Genomic DNA, 10,000 nt, shown 5'->3' with positions numbered 1-10,000 from the left:
TTAATTGCCTTTTGAATACAATCAATTCACCTGGGATTTGTTCATAGCTCCTCTATCTCGCGGCAGCAGATGCATTCCTTTTCTTGCTGTCCCGGCCTCCCAGTTCAAGCAAAAATCACAGTTGCACCAAGTCGTATTTCGCCATCTTGAGTCTTCCCTTTCGGTTGCTTCCTCTTCCTCCGATCCTGAACTTTCTCGCATTGGATCGAAAGAATGTGGTTCAAGTTCTGCCATAAACTTACGTGTATTAACGACGAAGAAAGCGGAGTACTATGTTGAGACTTAACGATAACAGAAGATTTCAGTGAAAACAGGCTGCTTGCTTGTGCGCAATGACGTCACAACATGGCGGCTGACATTCCTTTTTTGGAAGTAACCGGAAGGAAAAGCAAACAAAATGGCGGGCGTTCAAATTGGAAAAATAACCAAAGATTTTGGGCAAATTCAAGGCCTTTCGAGATGAAAAAGGATTTTTCCTGTTTGTTTAGGTAAAGGACGTTATATTTCGATAATAATAAGACACAAAAAAATTTGATTTTCTAGCCTTCAGTTCTCCTTTAACTTCAGCGAACCATTGTAGCTGACAGATGCTCAGAGGGCACGCTTAAACTTGTGGTGAAAAGAAGTTGTGCCTTCTGATTTTCTGTAACATGTACCGCAGGCAACCCAGTGTATGCTTCACGGAAGCATCTCGTTTTTTCTTCCGTGTCGGTAAACGTCTTGCCTGTCACTCCCCTGGTAAGTGGTATATTTGTGCATAGAGCCTTCTGCGCGTATTTTCTTAGGATCGAGAGGGTAGTGGAACTGCGTAGATTTCTCTGGTGGACACAGTAGAATCATTAACTTAGCCTGCAATGGCGTCGAAAGTCATGTAACGCGAATGGCGTTTTACTGGATCCTTAAACAAAATATACCCTTATGGAGCTCAATAATGGAAAGTCAGTTGGATAAACTACGCAGGCGGTGAAAACCAACACCTGGAATCTCAAAAGCGACGAGTAATGGACTTCGACAACAATCTGTCGCCCGTCGAGCAGAAATCAAAGTGAGCTGCATTTCTAAAATAATATTTACCAAGTGTGCTGTTATGTAGAACACTGAAACCAAATGGAAAATTCTCTGGTAACTTAAGGGTTGAACAAAGACAGAGAACGAATCGAACACCTTAAGTGGTGGATCTGTGATCAACTCTGCACAGTCTTCAGGTAAAAAAAATTGGAAATGTGACAGCCAAGAATTATTTGAAAGAAAGCTTGTCGTCTATTTTGTGCTTCATTATTCAAGGAAAAGGTTCTCATGGAAATGGTTTGATCCTGAAATTTTAGTTTGTTGTAATATTGCGCATATTTGACACGATTGAGTTTTTTCTTTTCACGCACGCAATAATAGCAAATATGTTGTTTGTTTCAAAAAATTGTTCGCTGGAAAAGGTGGCCTTTATGAATTCATCATGTTTTGTCATATGTGTGCTGGATAGTTTTTATGGCAATAGTAAAGCATTTTCTTGTTATTCAAGGAAAACGTTCTTCAGGAAAGGGTTTGAACCTGAAGTACATGATAATTTGACACGATTGAGTTTCTTGTCTTCACGCACGCAATGAAATAGGAAGAGGTTTTCCCCTCTAAGAGCAAATATGTTGTTTCTTTGAAAAAATTGTTCGCTGGAAAAGGTGGCCTTTATGAATTCATCATGTTTTATAATATGCGAGCTTAACTGGATAGTTTTTATGGCAATAGTAAAGCATTTTCGTGTCAAAATGAGTGTTGTGCTAACTTAATCAAACAAGACGCCTACAAGGGCGTATCCGTGGAATGCGCAAACAGTTAACACAAATTGTCCAGTTACAGTGAACTTCAAGTACAGGTAGACTTCGGAAAATGGCGAAAGATTACTAGAAAGATACATCTGTAATATAACTTAAAGTTTTTTGTTGTAAAAACTCATTACTAATGTTACTAAATTTGCAAATGCAAACAACGAAGCCCTATTAGCAGGTTATCAGGATACGGGATCTTTTGTTTATTTATTTTTTGGAAGGAGACTTAATTCAAATCCTACAGTTTTACTTGCTTCGTTAACTCCTTTCATCCAAAAATTACAGGATCAGCCTTAAATCATCCGAAAAACTTATTACAAATCACAGTTCAACAACTTATCATCCTGGGCCAGTTGTTCAGAAACTGGGTTTTAAAACGAGTTTTATCCTCTACTCCCAAATGCTGTTCAAGGCTGATATTCAGAAAAACTTTACATTAGAAGAAGTCAATCTTGAAAAACAAAAATAAGCAAAGATAACTGTGACCAAAAAGTTGAAAACATGAAACAAAAGTTTACGCTAATCCTGGATTAAGGTAATTGGCTTTCGAACAACCGGGCCCTGTAATCGACGTCTGGTTCTGTAATCCTGGTTTAGTTCCTTGCAAACTGTATAAATTTGCCGTAGCGAAGACAAGAAGACAACATCCGTGCTCTATTTCTCTCAATGCTCAAAAATTCCTTAATTGCGTGTTGTATAGTCCAGTCCAAAGTTCTAATTTTACAATTCCATAATCTTGATTTCAGTAACTTGGTACCAAACGTTCCACAATAAATTGAAATCTCGTTAAGAAAAGTCCTTAAATCCAGTAGTCCAGTCCGGATTGAGATCGCCAAAACTCTCTCTATCATCGATTCAAAATTCAACAAAAGCTACAAGTAGTAAATAGTTATCAGAAACTACAACAGTTCGTCCTGATTCAACACTCGAGCTGAACAAAAAACCCAAAAAACCCTTGTCATCTTTTTCGAAAGAACAGACAAACAGCCGAAACTGTTCTGTGCCTTCCCCTTACGGCACTGAAAAAGTACCGTACGTTGTACAATAGTACTTGACCGTAGCCCTTGGCCAAGAAACTAATCTTAGCCAAAAGCCCGAGAAGCGATCAGGATACGGGATAATTAGGTAAAAAAACTGTGGGGATACGGGATTTTTAGTCTGGAGGAACGCATTGCGTGTGGTAGTGCAGTAACTTGACAGTGTTTTTTTCCATAACTGTCAACTGAGCGGCGTTTTGTTTTTTCCAGGAGATTCAAGTCCTTGCACAATATGTAGCTCTAATAGTACACGACATTGTTTGGTATCGTAAATCTTTACGGTGCCATGGTAGACGTCTTTGCTATATACCCTCTAAGAAGACATGTGGTTCAGTAAAATACTAAGCCCAGAACGATTGAAGAAAATAACAGGAAATCGAGAAACATTTGGCTTCAAAGCCGATATGTTGATCATTTACAACTTCTTTTTCACCACAAGCTTAAGCGTGTACTCTGAGCTCCTGACACCTTTCCAAGACCAATGTTACTAAAGTTTTTTTTTCCCTTTCCAGCGGGGTTAGTATCTGGATGGGGGACGTTAAAATATGCGACTTTTGCTGTCAGGAACATACGCCCAAAAATTCTATTTTAACGCTCAAGAATGCGAACAAAGCAAGGTACAGATTTTGCTAGCCTTCTTTATGCAAAACAAATATTGACGAAAAAGTAAATAAATATTAATATGTAGTTTTTAAGGAGAGCAGAAGGAACTTTTAGGAAGAGTCGATCGAGAATAAAACAATTTGCCATCAGCGAAAAACATTTCGGGAGATTTTTGTTACGTTCCATCAGAGTTCAATTTTTCTATCGTACTTTTGGTCATACAAGTAAAATCGCAAAATCGGAAGTGACATCGATTTTAGCGGCCGCCTGTGATCAAGTTATACCTTGCGTGTTTACTGACAACTCACGAAACAAAGGATACATCTGTGACAAAATGACGGCATAACACCTGGTTTTTGTTAGTGCGTTTTTTTTTCTTTCAAATGTTATAAAGTTCGACAAGATCTATGTGCGAATTTAACATAAAGATCACAATTGTTGATGCTAGTCCAAGTGTCAGCTGAAGTTAAGCTCCTCCGAATGAGGTTAGTACTTGGATGGGGGACGGCTGCGAAGTCCTCGAGACGGCGATAGCTAATTCGTTTTTTTTTAACTTGATTTCATTTTTTATCTTGTTTGGCCGTTCAAAGCTATTTTCTTATTTTCTTTCTACGTCAAAACGGCGAACAAACTGGTTCCCAAGAAATATTGGAGTACGTATTCGTTCTATGCAAAATGCTTCTAATGAAGTATTCGTTCTATGCAAAATAATAATGTTCACAGTGGAACACACAAGTACGAAGCAAGATCTAGAAATAACGTAGAAAATTCTCCTTACCTTTAAAGCTTGCCTTTCTCAAAGAAAAAGCATCTATCCACTTCATCGAATAGTTTAATACTGAAACAATCATGGCGGGCGGAAAGATTCTATTATAACTGTTTGCTTTCACCAACCTGACGGAAGTGTGTCACGGTGGCCGAGTGGTCTAACGCGCTAGCAGAGAAAAATCCTGATGCCTTGGGAAGTTCTCCTCGGGCCAGGGAAGTTTGGAAATACCGTAGGGAAAAGAAATCAGTCCACCCGATCGGAGATTAATTCAATATCCGTGGGGTATGCACATTTGTGACTACCAACAAAAAAAAGATTCCAGCCCGATTTTAAGACGTGGATGCCTTCGGCATTCCACGTAATAAAATATACATTCTGCCTCGTGAGTTTGTTATTCTTGTTAACCAGCAATGCAAAGTCATTGCAACGCGAGTGGCGTTTTAGTGCATCTTATGTTGTTTGTTTCAATAAAATGTTTCGCTGGAAAAGGATTCTGTGATATTTTCTGCCTTTGTGTCATTTTGTGTACAATCTCGTACCCAGAGTCCTCGGGCTTCTTGGCCAGCGGGTGAGCGCCCGGAGAGACTCTGGGATAATCGACTCCATTTTCCCAGAAAACGTGGGTTCCGGTCTTATGACGTATGGTTGAGTTTAAACGGAAGCAGAAAAGAGAAAACCGTTAACAGTAGAAATGGCGGGTTGAAAGTGTTCGAGAAACAAGAATTTTAGCCTTACACACAAAGAAACTGGAGAAATGATCATTGGCTTGCTGTAAGAGCAAGTGAAGATGGAACCTCTGACACTTTCGGTGAGTGTATTTTTGGTGTTTCAGCGTACATTCCATCGTTCAGAATGCAATGAGAATGCCATCGTGCAAGCAACACGATCGACAAATCTTTCGTGGAAACGACACAAATGTGCTCTTCTTCTATAATTTGATGTTTCCGTAATTCTGAATGGCTTCGACAAGACCTTATTCCACGGATTTCGCTTGAAAGAGACTGATGTAATGTTTCCCACGGTACTTTTGCAACAGCAACAGTAATCACTTTTTAGCAGCGTGAGAGAATTCCCGTGCGGTATAAGACATAGTTTAAACCTCGTCGTTTTATTATTTTTGTGATTTATATATTTCTGAGGTAGAAAAAATCAAACAGCACTGAAACTAGTTTTAGATTTTGAATGTCTCTCCAAATTCTGGGGCTTCCGAATTACTTACCGACTTCCTGTCGGACTGCCATTGCTACGCAATCGGCCAATCAAAAATATAGTTCAAATCGATTATCCCAGAGTCTCTCCGGGCGCTCACCCGCTGGCCAAAAAGCCCGAGGACTCTGGGTGCGAGATTGTGTTGTGTATGGATCGTTTTCACGTGACGTCATCATTTTCTAAAATCCAAAACTAAAGAGCCACGAAAGTTTTTATCCTCATCAGACATAAGAGGCGGTAAATTTGTATCCATTTGCAATTTTAAAGCTCAATAGCGTGTTTCGCTTGGAAACCAGAGCATTTTGAATTTCTGAGTTATAGCGGTGCGTGACACGAGGCAACGATCGAGTTTATTGAGAAATGTATATTTATCTCACGGTTTTGAGCCTTTTTAGAATTTAAAGCATTAGGAAAAGTGCTTAGGTAAATAGCTGTTTGTTCAGTACAGATGATCACTCGCCTATAGATAGCCAAAGTAAGTAACAGATGTTGACACTATTTTCCGGCCGCCATATTGGTGCACCACAGATGTACACCAAGGGAATCCCGAACCATCGAGTTTGGATTCGAGTTCGAGTTCGAGTTGGACTTCGAGTTGGACTTCGAGTTGCCCTTCGAGTTGGAGTTCGAGTTAAAGTTGACTATAAAAATAAACTCCCCTTCCCCCAAAAAGAAATAGAGGGGTAGGGTAGGGTAGGTCCCGCAAAACCAGAGCCCGCCGAGATACTTACATTTTTCGAAGGACCGCTTGTGCTTATGGGAGGGCACAAACCAACGATAGTATGACAAGGAATATTTTTCCTTGAAATGTAAATGCTAACCATGATCCATGATGCTAACCAACGATTTCTCATGAAGAGAAAGGATTTGAATCAAAGTAGTGTCCATTTCTGTTAAGAAAGTGCAAGTGGCACATAAAGATACCTTGCATCTCAACTTTGGCCTAGCATTGTAAGGAAATATTTTGAGGCTTAGGGGCCCGAGGTCTTCAGTACGGTCCTAGGCCCCGTAAATCGAGGATGCGTGGTGCGTGACTGTGACGCTGTCCAAGTGGTCGTCTTGTGTTACACGTGTTTTCAAGGCATAAGCGGGTTTGATACGAGGTCCCCACGTGGTATGATACGAGGTCTCGTCATCAGCCTGGTTGGTCTTGTTGCTGGCCATCGTGGAATTGGCAATGGAACGGTAGGTTTAATTTAGTTTATGAAGACTTTATTTTCGAATGCAAATTAACGCTGAAACATGCCCGTTTTCAGCGAGGAAACAACAGCAACAATAGAGATAACTTCGTCGCCAGAGGAGGCGTGTGTCGATACAACGTAAGTCTTCTTTTCATCATGGATCAAAAGGGTAATTTAGAAGAGACTGAAGGAAGTGGCTTAATTGCTTATGCGTAAGTCCGAGTTGCACAGCACAGACCTGCATCTTGACGGGTAGGCGAAACGGTCAATAAATTACAGTGAGCAACCGGAACGCCCGTCTCTTTTCGGGTTCCGCAAATAAACACAGAATTCAACAAAACAGAAATTCAAATTTTCTTTTTAACTTGTTTTTAGGGGTCAAAATTTGCTTAAGCCACGCCCAGATTGGTCTCCTTCAGGGTTCACAAAAAGCTTGAGCCACGCCCAGATGGTCTCCTTTAGGGGTTAAATTCAAAATTTCCGAAGAGCATGCCCGTCTGTTCCATATGGGAGTCTTCCCGCCCCCGGGCCGGAACGATGATCTAATCGGCTTCATATATAAAATGGGGAATATAAAAGCAAAAAGCGACACAAGGTGGGTTGAATTTTTTGAAGGTATATCGATATTTCGGCTGGCCAAACCAGGCTTCTTCAGGTACAATAAGCATATTTCAAGCATATGTAGCATATTTTCGTAATATGTTCCGGAAACAGTGAAACACAGTGTAGATAAGCTTATATTAAAAAATAATCACATAGCATAGAACGGAACCAGTCTGATTCTTCGTGGATGTTCAGACCATCGGGATCAATTGTTCTGCGTTTTTGGATTACAAAATAAAACTTCTGTGGCCTTACGGATAGAGTCTCGGATGGAAGAAAATTTTTCGATGGGTATTAATTGCATGTCGTTGGCAGTGTGTTGTTAGCAGATGACAGGAAATGTTCTGCGGCTGCGGTAGGTTTAGATTTTTAGTTAGGGTTGTCTATAGGGAGGGGGTTGCACTAGTACGAATTTTATTTGTTTTGTTTTAAATTGGGTCAAAACTGGAGCTTTTCCTAATCACGCGGCGAGCAAAACTTGGAAAAATTTGTCAGTGGACCAAAAATATCAAAGACGCCGTAGTGCGGGGCAAGCAGATTTTTCCAAAATCGCCCAAAGAAAACAAAAATTCATTAAACATGTCAACTGCGTGTTCATATAAGAAAATTGATGCACTGTATGCCTTCACTAGTAAGCGCACGAAAACCAAGAGAACACACTGAGGCGCTCAACATAAGTCTAACTCGATCTTCAACTCGAACTCGAGTCCAAACTCGATGGATTATTTCTCCCGCAAATAACGTGTTCATTTTTTTTTCTATACAGTATTATTTTGAAAGCAATTTTTGTGTTTAAATTTTAACAGGCCCTTTACAGGTAGACCATCACGTGACCTACGTTTCATAAAATTGTGGGCTATAAATTAAAGAATGCCGGAAATGGAAAAAGCATGTGACAAAAGGTACCACACATTGTTGAAAACCTATATCCCTGCTCTATATTTTAATGTGCCAGCAACTTTATTACTTAAACCACATGAAAAAAAAAAATGAAAAATCCCAATATTGCCCCGAATTCCTGTTCCTGTTCTTCGCCCAGCATATAAATCTCTTTGCTTATTAACATTAATAATAAATAATAATTATACATTATTATCAATTATATACTTGCGTTTTAATTATTAACTCGAAGCGCAACTCGAAGTCCAACTCGAAGTCCAACTCGAAGTCCAACTCGAAGTCCAACTCGAACTCGAACTCGAAGTCTAACTCGATGATACCTAACTCCCGTACACCAACATGGCGTTTTCATACTGGGCTCTATAAATTTCTGCGAAACATTTCGACGAATATCTGAAGTTTGGGGAAACGCACAGGCCTAAAACTTGGAGAAGTGTCTTCTTCATTTATCTTCTACAACATCACGAATTCTTGACTTTTTCCACTGGATGGTTTTTGATTTATTTTTTTATTGCGTGACAGTGAAAACTACCTATTGAATTTTCGAGCTTAAGTTGAAATGTGATATGGGAGAAGTTTTTTACTATTGCTCTGTAAGCAGAAAGGGTTCACAGGCCTGTTGGAAGCGTGCTTGAGTTTCAACAAAATGAGCCCCAAAATCAATGAAAAATTGTGACGCAGATGAATAATAAGGTAGCTGCTATTTCCAAAATGATGGAATTACCTGGTGATAAATAACGTCGTACGCGTCTTGGAGAGTAAGTTTTGACTTTGCATAAACAAGAGTTGGGCGATTGTGATCTTTTTTGATTGTGATCTGTTTTGACTTCGCTCATTTCATTGTCAAACTTTATAACACTTGACAGAAAAAGAAACTTACAAAAAACCCAGTATCTTTTCATCATTTGACACAGATACTTCACTGTTTGGGAGTAAACATGCCGCGGTAACTTAATCACGGCGCCCGCTGAATTCCGGCCATGTCACTTTCGATTTTGCGATTTATTTGAACATAGCAAAAATCTCCCATTTAATGTTTGTTGCTGATCGTAACTTTATATACTCTATATTCACGGTTCAAAATTAATGTTGTTTTCATGTCGTAAATATTTTATTCTCGATCGACCGTCCCGGAAACTTCCTTCTGCTCTTTCTAAATATTGTGTATCAATAGTTATTACTGGGTTGCCAAACCCAGTCGGAATCTCGGTTTCATTTCGTGGGTTTTTTTTTGTTATTTTTTTCCGTGTAGGGAAAAGTCTTGCCTGTCACTCCCCTGCTAAGTGGTGTCTTTGTGCATAGAGTGTTCTGTGCGTATTTTGTTAGGTTTGAGGGGGCTGGGGTAATGCGTAGCTTGCTCTGCACAATTAACGTGTAATGGCGTCGAAAGTCATTGTAACGCGAATGGCGTTTTAGTACATCTTTAAAGAAAATATACCCATATGGAGCTCAAGAATGGAACGCCAAGACAGGTGGTGAAACATAAAGGTCTGGAATCTTAAAAGCGACGAGTAATGAACTTCGACAGCGTGAATCTTTCGCCCGTCGAGCCGAAATCAAAATGAGCTGTACTTCTAATATTTCGCCAAGGTGGTGTTACGTACAACACTGAAACCAAATGGAAATTTCTCTGGTAACTTACCGGTTCAACAAAGACAGAGAAGGAATCGAACACCACAAGTAGATCTGTGATCTCTGTTGTGTGTCTCACAGTGTTTACTGAAGTCGCATCTATTTAAAGTTTGCCTTTTTGTCTGGCAAGTAACATTCATTTTCTACTCAACTCTGCAAATGTTGAAAATGTGACAGTGAAAAATTATTTTAATGAAAGCTTGTTGTCTCTTTTGTGCTTTATTACTTACGGTCAAGGTTCTTTCGAAA

The 10,000-nt window shown here is 39.7% G+C and overlaps 1 long non-coding RNA gene across 1 annotated transcript in view; it reads right to left on the bottom strand.

The window, feature by feature from the left end:
* The window catches only part of LOC138022066 (uncharacterized), a 62,518-nt gene extending 52,621 nt beyond the window's left edge, over positions 1–9,897 (bottom strand). The window contains exon 1 of the long non-coding RNA XR_011126511.1: positions 9,762–9,897. This is a non-coding gene — a long non-coding RNA (uncharacterized lncRNA). The remainder of the gene's footprint in view (positions 1–9,761) is intronic.
* Between the last annotated feature and the right edge of the window lie 103 nt (positions 9,898–10,000).

This window comes from Montipora capricornis, chromosome 10 (assembly GCF_036669925.1).
Source record: "Montipora capricornis isolate CH-2021 chromosome 10, ASM3666992v2, whole genome shotgun sequence".
NCBI classification, from domain to species: domain Eukaryota; kingdom Metazoa; phylum Cnidaria; class Anthozoa; order Scleractinia; family Acroporidae; genus Montipora; species Montipora capricornis.
The sequence above is the reverse complement of the archived record's forward strand: the minus strand, read 5'-3'. Positions and strand labels throughout refer to the sequence as shown.